Genomic DNA, 10,184 nt, shown 5'->3' with positions numbered 1-10,184 from the left:
TCCCGGGCTCCAGCTGCCCTGGGGAAGCGCCGGCTGGGGGCGCAGGGTCTGGGGGCTGCCCGGCAAACCGTGAAGCCGGTAGCGCTCGGGCAGCCCTTTTCGCGTGGCTGGGAGGGAGGAGGGGCAATGCGGGCACTCAGGGGAGGGAGCAGAGTTAGGGCGGGGACTTTAGGGAATGGGCGGGGAATGGGCGGAGTTGAGGTGGGGAAGCGGCGGGGCCGGGGTGGGAAAGGGGCGGGGCCAGGGCCCTGTGGAGTGTCCTCTTCTTTATTTTTTAAATATGGTAACCCTAAAGTCTGTGATCCTTGCTTTCCCGCCATATTTTCCTCCAAAAAGGTTAAACTAGAAGCCCAGACCAACCACAACCTCAGTGGAACTCTGTGTGAGCGTAACTGGGGGAGAAGGAGGGTGAGCTGGCTCAGGAGGCCCGAGGCACTGGTTTCAGGGTCTAGGGTGGCTGGATTACAGAGTCCTATGTCCCAAACAAGGATATCAGACCAGAGATCTAAGTGTCTGAGTGTATCCTGTAGACCCGGGTCTAGAAACCGTGACTAGACTCTACCCAGGCCACTTGACATGCAGGCAGGTGCGTTCACTTGAACAGTCTGGTAACCATACAGAGAGGTAGTGGGCCTAGTTGTAACAGTAACCACAATGGGTCAGGGCCTCAGTTTCATGCCTCCTTTGCAAGATCCTCTCTCTGTAACACCATTCCATAATATTGATAGGAAAATCCTTAGGTAGTTTGATAGAACATGGATAAAACTAGAACTGTTTTAGCAACACTGAAATGTTTCATGACTAGGACAGTGACTGGGTATGTGGGAGACCCAGGTTCAAATCCCTGATCTCCAAGATCAGAGTACCCTTGCATGAAAAACTCTGCCCTGAAGCAGACAGCGCAGGTGCCCCATGCTCTCTCTTCTCCCCTTCCTATAAAACCTCTTTTGACCCAGTTCCCAGTTTGAAAGGTTCGGGTTTGGATTAGGAAATTAACATCTCAACCAAACTCTGTTTTTGTGCAAATGTAAACTTTGGGTGGGCTACTTTACTTCGCTGCCCTTCTCCTAGTGCCTAAAAGCAACTCCCATAGAAAAGCACATGGAGACCCAGAATTCAGACATTGAGACTTTTCAGCAAGGATTGCACAGGGTCAACCTCCCCACAATCAAGTCCAAAAGGAATGAACTTAATTCTGAAGTACCAGCTTTATAAAATCTTATGATGAAGAAACATAAATAATAATTACAACTTAATTTCTAAAGCATAGTTACTTTATAATCCACATACATTATCTTGAGTCCTCCTCTGCTGAAATCACTCAACTAACTAATTAACCAACCACTCAGTTTAAGTATATAGATAAAAAACCCTCTTACAAGAAAAATACACACCTGCTCCTCTGAAACCTGAAACAAAATATAAGTAAAAAGAACAGGAGTACTTGTGGCACCTTAGAGACTAACAAATTTATTTGAACATAAGCTTTCATGGGCTACAGCCCACTTCATCAAATGCATAGAATGGAACATACAGTAACAAGATATTTATACATACAGAGAACATGAAAAGGTGGAAGTACCCATACCAACTGTAAGAGGCTAATTAATTAAGAGACGCTATTATCAGCAGGGGAGAAAAACTTTTGAAGATGGCCCATTTCGGACAGTTGACATGAAGGTGTGAGGATACTTTAACATGGGGAAATAGATTCAATATAAGTGACTCTTTCCCCATCATGACATTCAAATAAGAGAAAAGTTGGCAAATGATACTAGTTGAGACAATTTAACTAAAAGAGTTTGGCTAAAGTCAAATAACATTCAAATACACAATTAAAATAAAATATTTCCCCCTCCTAATTTCCCATCTATAATTAACACTGTCAGGGCTTCCCTGTTGGAGGGTTAACAATATCATTAACCTGCTGCAAAGTGCTTCAGATTAAGGGGAAACAGCTTGCTTTCTGCTCCTGTGGCTCTACTCCCAATCCACACTCTGCCCATGGCCTTTTGCAAAGCAGCTGCCCTGATGGCTTGCCCTGATGTAGTCTCAGTCCAGCAACCAGGAACCTATTGAGCATACCCAAAATTACCACACCCAATTCCAGAAACTTCTGATGGCTAGTCTACACTGGCAACGCTAGTGGCTTGTGTGGTCGCGACAGAGCCACCTCCATGAGAGGCGTAGCTACCAGCGCTGGTGCACTGTTTACGCTGGTGCTTTACGGCGCTGAAAATTGCTGTGCTCAGGGGTGTGTTTTTCCACACCCCTGAGCGAGAAAGTTGCAGTGCTATAAATTGCCAATGTAGACAAGCCCTGAGTGTAAACAGCTAACTGTGCGTCTGCCTAGCAACAATGATCCAGACACAACTCATTCCTACCCACCCCTCCAATAGATTTCTTAAGGAGATATCTCCCTATTAGGCCATGTGGATTACACAAGGTTTTTGTTTTCTACTCAGCGTGGAATGAAAACCCATTCTGAAACCTTGAAAAGTTGCTGTGAAACAGACTTGTCATCCTCTGATCAGCTCTAGTTGTAACCAAAGACCATGCTGTAATAATACATACATATAAGGAGGCAGTCTCAAGTTGCTCTCACTAACTTAACTCTTTTTTCCTGACTTTAAACATGCAACCTTCACCCTTTGTTAAAGTATTTTGCATAGACTATATGTATATGTGTGTTTTAGTCTGTATTTGTGTAATTAAGACATATATATTAACTTTTCAGCTGACATAACAAGATACCATTTCAAAGTATTAGAAATTTACTCAGGAAAGAACACATCTTCATGTCCTCCATTCTATAAAAAAACAAGTGATATTTACAGGAATGCTTCTCTATGTAATTACACAATTATTAAAAACATAGTAGTGAAGTAGGAGCTTTTATCAAGTCATTTAAATTAGAGCTTTTCATCATAATCACTATCTACTTGAATATGTATTGCTTGGATGTAACTGTAAAATGCTCATTAAATAAATTTTTCTTTAAAATTTAATTACTGGGAACTTCTTCAGAAAATAATGATTGTGGCTCATAATTAGGATCTTTGTTTCTGTTTGTTTTTATACGAAAAGGTATAGACTCAGAGAAAAAGAGAGAAATTGCCGCTCCAGCATTTGGAAAAGGAGCTGTCAGAAGCGGAATGGAATGTTAACAAGCCAGATCCAGCCTTACAAGAAGAAAGATGGAGCATAATTTGATGCATTTAAGTCATTCGTTTTGGGTGTTAAGCAGGCTTTATTGCAGTTATCTTCTTGGAAATGTGGGATGCCGATTGGATGGTGTTTCCATTCAACGTATCTGTGTGCACTAACTTCAACAATGATGCACTTGCAACTTTACTTTGGCAATTAGAGTTTGTCCAATATGTGATTTTTGTATGCCTCAGAACCTGTGTAATATCCAGCACTTACACTAATCGAAACATGGATGCATATCAAACTAAATCCCGATATATATATACATACCCCCCCCCCCCCACACACAAAAAGAACTGACAGCTATAGATATACAATTTAAACTGAAGAATACTCTGCAAACTTCTGTTAGGGAATAAACATAAAATATATGGGCCAGGAATATTTTTTCAGCGAAGACATAAAAAGGTAAAAATTATTAAAAGCAAAAATGGAATAACCCTTAAGTATGATTAATTAAAAATAAAGAGTTTGATCTCCCAAATCCTTCTATGAATACAGCCCTTTACCACAAATAGGCCTAGTGAAATCGGTGAAACAGCTCAAATCTGTGAATATTTTTTTCTGAGTCAGGGTTGTAAGACATTTGTCATTTAATTTTTACTTGTAAGTCTAAAGTAACCATTCATTTTCTTACTGATTTCTTTAATTTCATTTTTAAATTGATTTTGTTTTAAGAAATTTACTTAAGTTAGAGATGTGAAGAAATGATATAGTATGACATTCTGTGCCCTAAAGAGACACCTGACACCCTCATATTCACCACTGTTATATAATTATGATATGTTTTGTACAAAGTAGGCATAGTTTGTGTTTTTGTTTAATTTCTTAGGTAACCTACTTTGATCAGTTTGTTATCACTTATAATCACCTAAAATCTATCTTGCTGTAGTTAATTATACTTCACTCAAAACCACACTGGTTAAGATATAAAAAGGTCAGGTCAGACTAGATGATCATAATGGTCCCTTCTGACTTTAAAGTCTATAACTTAAAACAAGTTTATTAAATCTTAACCAGTGTGGTTTTGAGCGAAGTGTTGGCAAAAATCTCAGCTCTGCTAGCAAAGGCTTGGTGCATATCTTTCCCACATTGCGGGGGAAGCGATCTATATTAATGAGCTTGCATTGTATAGATCCCTGTGCAGTGCAAGACAGTATAAGTCTGGGTTTATACTCCAGCAGGGGTGCAAGGTGGGGGAGCTGGGAAAATGGTTGGTGCTCCATTGTTGATCTATGAGTGGCTTAGGTAAAGCACTCAGGTAACTAAGTGGGGTATGTGGCACCATGTGCTGTCATGTTGGGTGATAACAGGGCCTGGAGAGGCTGGCCGAGTCACCAGCAGAGCAGTGTGAGAGGGGCCAACCCAGTAGAATGGTTAGGTGGCACAGCGGTTCCAACGGCTCCCAGACTGCTCCCCAGGGGGTACAACCCGTCAAAATAGGTATCTACAAAGACACTAGAAAGACAGAGGACAAAAATGGAAACCTTAATTTTCATTTTCCTCCTAAAACTCAGAGGACTTTCTAATAATAACTTTCTGTTTACATTAAAGACAGGCCTGGCCATTTAGCACCTTGAAACTACAACTCTAGATCTGATATTGGCATTTGGATCTGCATTTGATTTACATACACTATTGTCCCCCATCCTAAAAATTGTAAAGAATGCTAGATACTTTACGGGCAAGAGTATGACACTTTACTCAAGTTTGGTAGTAACTTGCTGTGCAATACAAGCAGACTTTGCCTTACTGATTTAGCCTGTTCTGATCAGCAAGACTCTGAACATCTTGTACTACAGTGGGTGTGTCAGAACTGATGTTGAAGGGCCAACAGGAGCTATGTCAGTTAACGCCACCTGAGGATCTGGCCCAATGTATTCAAGCTAGGATCTTTGCAGAGGATCCACAGTTTAAGTCTTTTAAAAGGAGACTGGATGAAGAAATTGAATATATAGTGCAGGTAATAAACCTGCATTGACAAGAGTATGCACAAGAAGATCGGATATTTGGAGAAGATAAACTATAGTGGTTACCACTAAAGAATTAGCATTTGTCCATGCATACAGCACAATGATAGCTGAGTTAACACAGTTTCTCCTTCTGATTAGAATGATAACTTTGTGATAGCTGTTGGCAAATTGTTATGATCATGTAGGAGACCAAGAGACTGATAGCAATAATACAAACCTACCAAACCCACCATGCCTGACTTTTTTTTCTCATGGGAAGGCCAGGGTTATTGCAAACCAATGAAAATAAATAATGTTACCTCTTGCATAAGGAGTGCAAAATATTTGACTCTTTACAGGAAAACTGTGCCTAGAAACCAGCAGTTGTTATGTGTATCCCCTGAGGTAAGAGCACATGGTTACTGACATCATGGAAAAACTGACCAGTTACATTATTTAAGTGTGACTGCAACATCATGACAGCCATAGAAAATGGCATCTTTACATATAGCCCTGGTTTTAATTTAATAGCGTTGTTTAAATCACATATGAAATTTTCTTGGGAGCAATAAAAGGAACTTAACTAGTACTCAAGAATGTGTTGAATTCTTTGTGTTGTCTGCTTCAGAAGTACTTCTGCAAGTACAGCTAAAACAAACTAGGCCCACAGATGAAAGCAGTATGAACACGGTCTCTACGTATTAGTGCACAATAAAGCAAAAGGTATTCATTGGATCTTTGAACAATGGGTGCTAATGGATCATTTGTGCTGTATACTATAGCCTTTTGAGTCAGTAACAAGAGAAATCAGCTCTGATGATGCTTATATCAGCCAAATTCTCTTAATCAACCAGATTAGAAAATGAAGACATCAGTGAATAAAACCATCTTTTATAAAATGGAGAGCAAATTTGGTACTCAATTGTAAATAATCTACTGGACAGGATGGAAAGTGATTTTTAGATTATATGGGATGGTGTATCAGCAGGATATATACTGTCTACTTTCCTTAGTCCATGTTTTAAAAACTTTCTTCTTCTGGATTAATGTGAAAGGGCTTGATTACAATTTTAGATGAAGAATGCAGTGTAGCAGCATTTTTTTTCTAAAACAGCTCGTATTCTTTCTTTTGTCTGAAAGATGAACCCTAAACATTTCATTCCCATATCCAGAAGAAGGAGAAGACATTTAACCAGAATGTTTCATAATCAGCAGTACTGTCAGTCTCTGAGGACGAAAATATTCAGGAGCCCTTATTTCCTATAGAATGGTACGTAAGAAAATGACAAAATCTGATCAGTTTGTTGTTGTTATGATTTGTTTTAAAGGCACTTTGCATGCACTTTTTCCTTCAGAACTGGAGGTCAAACGTGAAAACTGAGGTTAGGTTAGGAAAATGAAATGAACCAGCAAATCTCTCCAGAGGACAGGAATGATACATTATAAACCAATATGAGCAGTAAAATTCCCTCTCCTCTCATGGGAGGAATACCAAGTGAAAATTATGATTAGAAAATTTTGCCCACTGGTCTCACAAAACAAAACTGATGAAACTGCAAAATGCTGGACATGTCATTGTATAAGGAATCATCTTCCTAGCCTCTGGGTTTTTCCAATTTGGGATTAGTAAACTAATTCAAGATATATTTCAGGTATATAGCCCCCACTTTCTATTAAGGGATGGGCCTGGGAGATAAGGTTCCAGTCTCGAGGTGGGTTAACATTAGGATAGAATTGATGTTTCAATCCAATTCAGGGGGAGTGTTCTACCTTGGTTTTGAATTCAGTGGCATCAAACCTTCAGTCATAAGTGATTATATGATCATTCAAAAAATGTAACATAAGACTGAATCTCTTGCACCTTTTGGCATAGTTTTTTCTGGTGCCTATTCCATACTCTATCTATCTATCTATCTATCTATCTATCTACCAATACAATATGGAATTGTCAGTGATAATTAACTTTTGGGTTCATGGTAGGTTTAGAAACAACAGGGATCAAATCGCATGGGTAGTCATGGAAACAAGACAATAAAAGCTCATACAAAACCAGAAAGATTTTTTAAAATCTTTATTTTAACTATGAAACCTTTGGCATTATTGGCCACTGCTGCATAAAAGCCTCAGCAAAAGTTTGATTGTATCAAACATATACATATCAGCCCTGGCCCTAATCCAAGCTCATAAAAATGCTACCATCAGGGTGTCTCCTTGATCAAAGAAATGCCCAAAACATGCCGTTCTTAAACTGCAATTCTACTCAGAAAAATGACTGCATTTGAGTAGCATCTTTTTCCTAGCATATATTTTAATTTTTGATGTGTATTCACCCTGCTGTAACATATCTGCTAACTTAACTAGGTCCAGGGTCAATTTACAGGGCCTGCATTTAGGAAAAACATACCTTGACCTGTAAACTGAGCAATGATCTAGAAACCATGGAGAAATCAACAAGGAAACCCACTATGCCAGTTTTAGAGTCACTTTTTAGAGCAGAACCACACTTTTAATATTATTGTGACGGTTACACTGCCACCGTTCGTTTCTGGTAACTGATCTGGGAAAACTGAAAACATTCTTATGTATTTGTTTCTGCAGCATGGTTTCAAGAGTGGCTCACAGTTAGGCTGCTTGTCTCCTTTTTCTCTTATAACCAAATGTATCAGGTTACAAGGATAGGATAAAAAAGATTGATTGATTTATAGTTGTGACGCTGTATGGAATATGGGAGACACTTTGATATGGTTAATACCAATATTATAAAATTGCAATGAATTGCAAATATGGCATGTGAGGTATCTGCGAAATTGTTATAATTTGCCAGCTATGATGATCTTGTTTATATGTTTGTATCACCTTTGTATCATGAGTTATAGATATGTAGGTTATATCTGTATTTCCAAACTTATGCTGTGTTTCTGGGTGACACCCCTAGACACGTTGGCATCAGCACTGCCTAGCCTGTTTGATGGCCCATCAAGGGTCATCAGCTGTACAATGAACCCATTGAAAGGTGCCAGGGGTACACCTTATGACACAGCAGGACTTGTAGGGGCATGCCTGTGGGCAGAGAACTTTAAGGGCTTGTCTACACTGGCAATTTACAGTGCTGCAACTGTCTCAGTGCTGCACTCCCAGCTCTGGTAGCTATACTCCTTGTGGAGGTGGGTTTTTTTAGAGCGCTGGGAGAGCGCTTTGAATTCTGAATTCAGAGATGAGTGGTTCTTTACAACCAGTCTGATCAAATAATAGATTCTTCTGATCCCAAAGGACCAGCCACACACCAGGTCAATATGTAACTTAGATCTTACCCAAAAATCACGCTGATGCCAATCCTTTAGTATCTAAAATCGAAGGGTTTATTTATAAAAAGAAAGAAAGAAAGGTGAGAGTTAAAATTGGTTAAAGGAATCAATTACATACAGTAATGGCAAAGTTCTTGGTTCAGGTTTGTAGCAGTGATGAAATAAATTGCTGGCTTAAGTCAAGTCTCTGGAGTGCATCCACAGCTTGGATGGGTCATTCAGTCTTTTGTTCAGAGCTTCAGTTTGTAGCAAAGTTCCTCCAGAGGTAAGAAGCAGGATTGAAAACAAAATGGAGAAGATGCAGCTGCTTTTTGTAGTCTTTTGCCATGCAGCCTATGCTTCCTTTATTTCAAACACAAGTTTCACAGCACATGGCTTGGAAGCCTTAGAGTTCTGTCCATGGGTATGCCCCTGCATGCCTTGCTGAGTCACAAGGTGTATCTGCCTTCTCTCAATGGGTCAATTGTATAGCTGATGGTCCTTAGTTGGCCATCAAGCAGGCTAGGCAGTGCCGATGCCAAACTGTCTGGGGGTGTCACCCAGAAGCATAGCATAAGTTTGAAATACAGATGTACATACAAATCTATAACTCATAGTACAAAGGTGATACAGACATATAAACAAGATTATCATATCTGGCAAATTCTAACATTTTTGCAGATATCTTACATGGCATATCTGACTGTGACTGGTGTCCCAGTGTGGGATAGCTGTGGTCACTCAATTAGGGTGAACTGCAAAGAATGGGGCAGACAATCCCCATAAAGCTGGTGGATATTCCAATACTTATAACTTCACATACAAAAATGATACATGAATACAGATAACATAATCATAACCAGCAAAACATAACCTTTTCATAGACACCTGACTCGACAATCTTTGTACAAGATTTGCTGCAAATATATAACAGTGGTTGCAACAATGATCTATATGATCATATTTTAATCAGATAACGTCACACTTCCTAAATCCTATAGTCCTAAAAACTATTTGTTCTTATCCGCAAGCATGAATGTCTGCTGTAGAAAAAAATAAAAGCAACAGAACTGCTAAACCCACATCAAAGCTGGGTAATCTTTCATCAGTATCCAGAGGTTTGTTAGAAACAATAGGTGTTAAATTTAGCATTGAAAGAGCTAGTTAATCTGCCTGCTAACATATAGTTATTTGTGACACAGCTAACTGAACAAAACATTTGTCACTTAAATTATGTCAAGCTGTATCGTAAGGTCACCATTATACGCTGGGTGTTACAAAGAGTACAAATGTCACTGTATCCCAGCCAACTCACGTCTTCTCCTTAGTCTTAAACTCTGCATTCACCTGCAAGAACCCACTGCAATACATTGGGAGAGGACACCTGTATGCCTGCCTCATTTGACTAAAGCGTATACGGGATGTGTGAGGAAAGGTTAGTCTTCAGAACTCCTTATCGTTCCTCTCTTTAGAGGAGGAGGGATTCTTGTTTCTTTTTGGTGCGGTCTGCATAAAACACCCATACAGCAGAAGTTTTCTTAAAAACAAGATTTATTAAAAATTAAGAGAATGGTAGTAAAACCAATGACACCGTTTGCATTATATACCTCATATGAATACTTTGCAAAAGCCCAGTCACCTTTGTTTCAGAGAAAATAAAATCTTGCATTTCACTAAACCGGTCTCACTCTGGTCACTCCCTGGTTAGCCTGACCGACTCTAGTCACTGTGTCCACAG

Source organism: Terrapene carolina, unplaced genomic scaffold (genome assembly GCF_002925995.2).
Source record: "Terrapene carolina triunguis isolate 2854851 unplaced genomic scaffold, T_m_triunguis-2.0 Scaffold69, whole genome shotgun sequence".
NCBI classification, from domain to species: domain Eukaryota; kingdom Metazoa; phylum Chordata; order Testudines; family Emydidae; genus Terrapene; species Terrapene triunguis.
The sequence above is the reverse complement of the archived record's forward strand: the minus strand, read 5'-3'. Positions refer to the sequence as shown.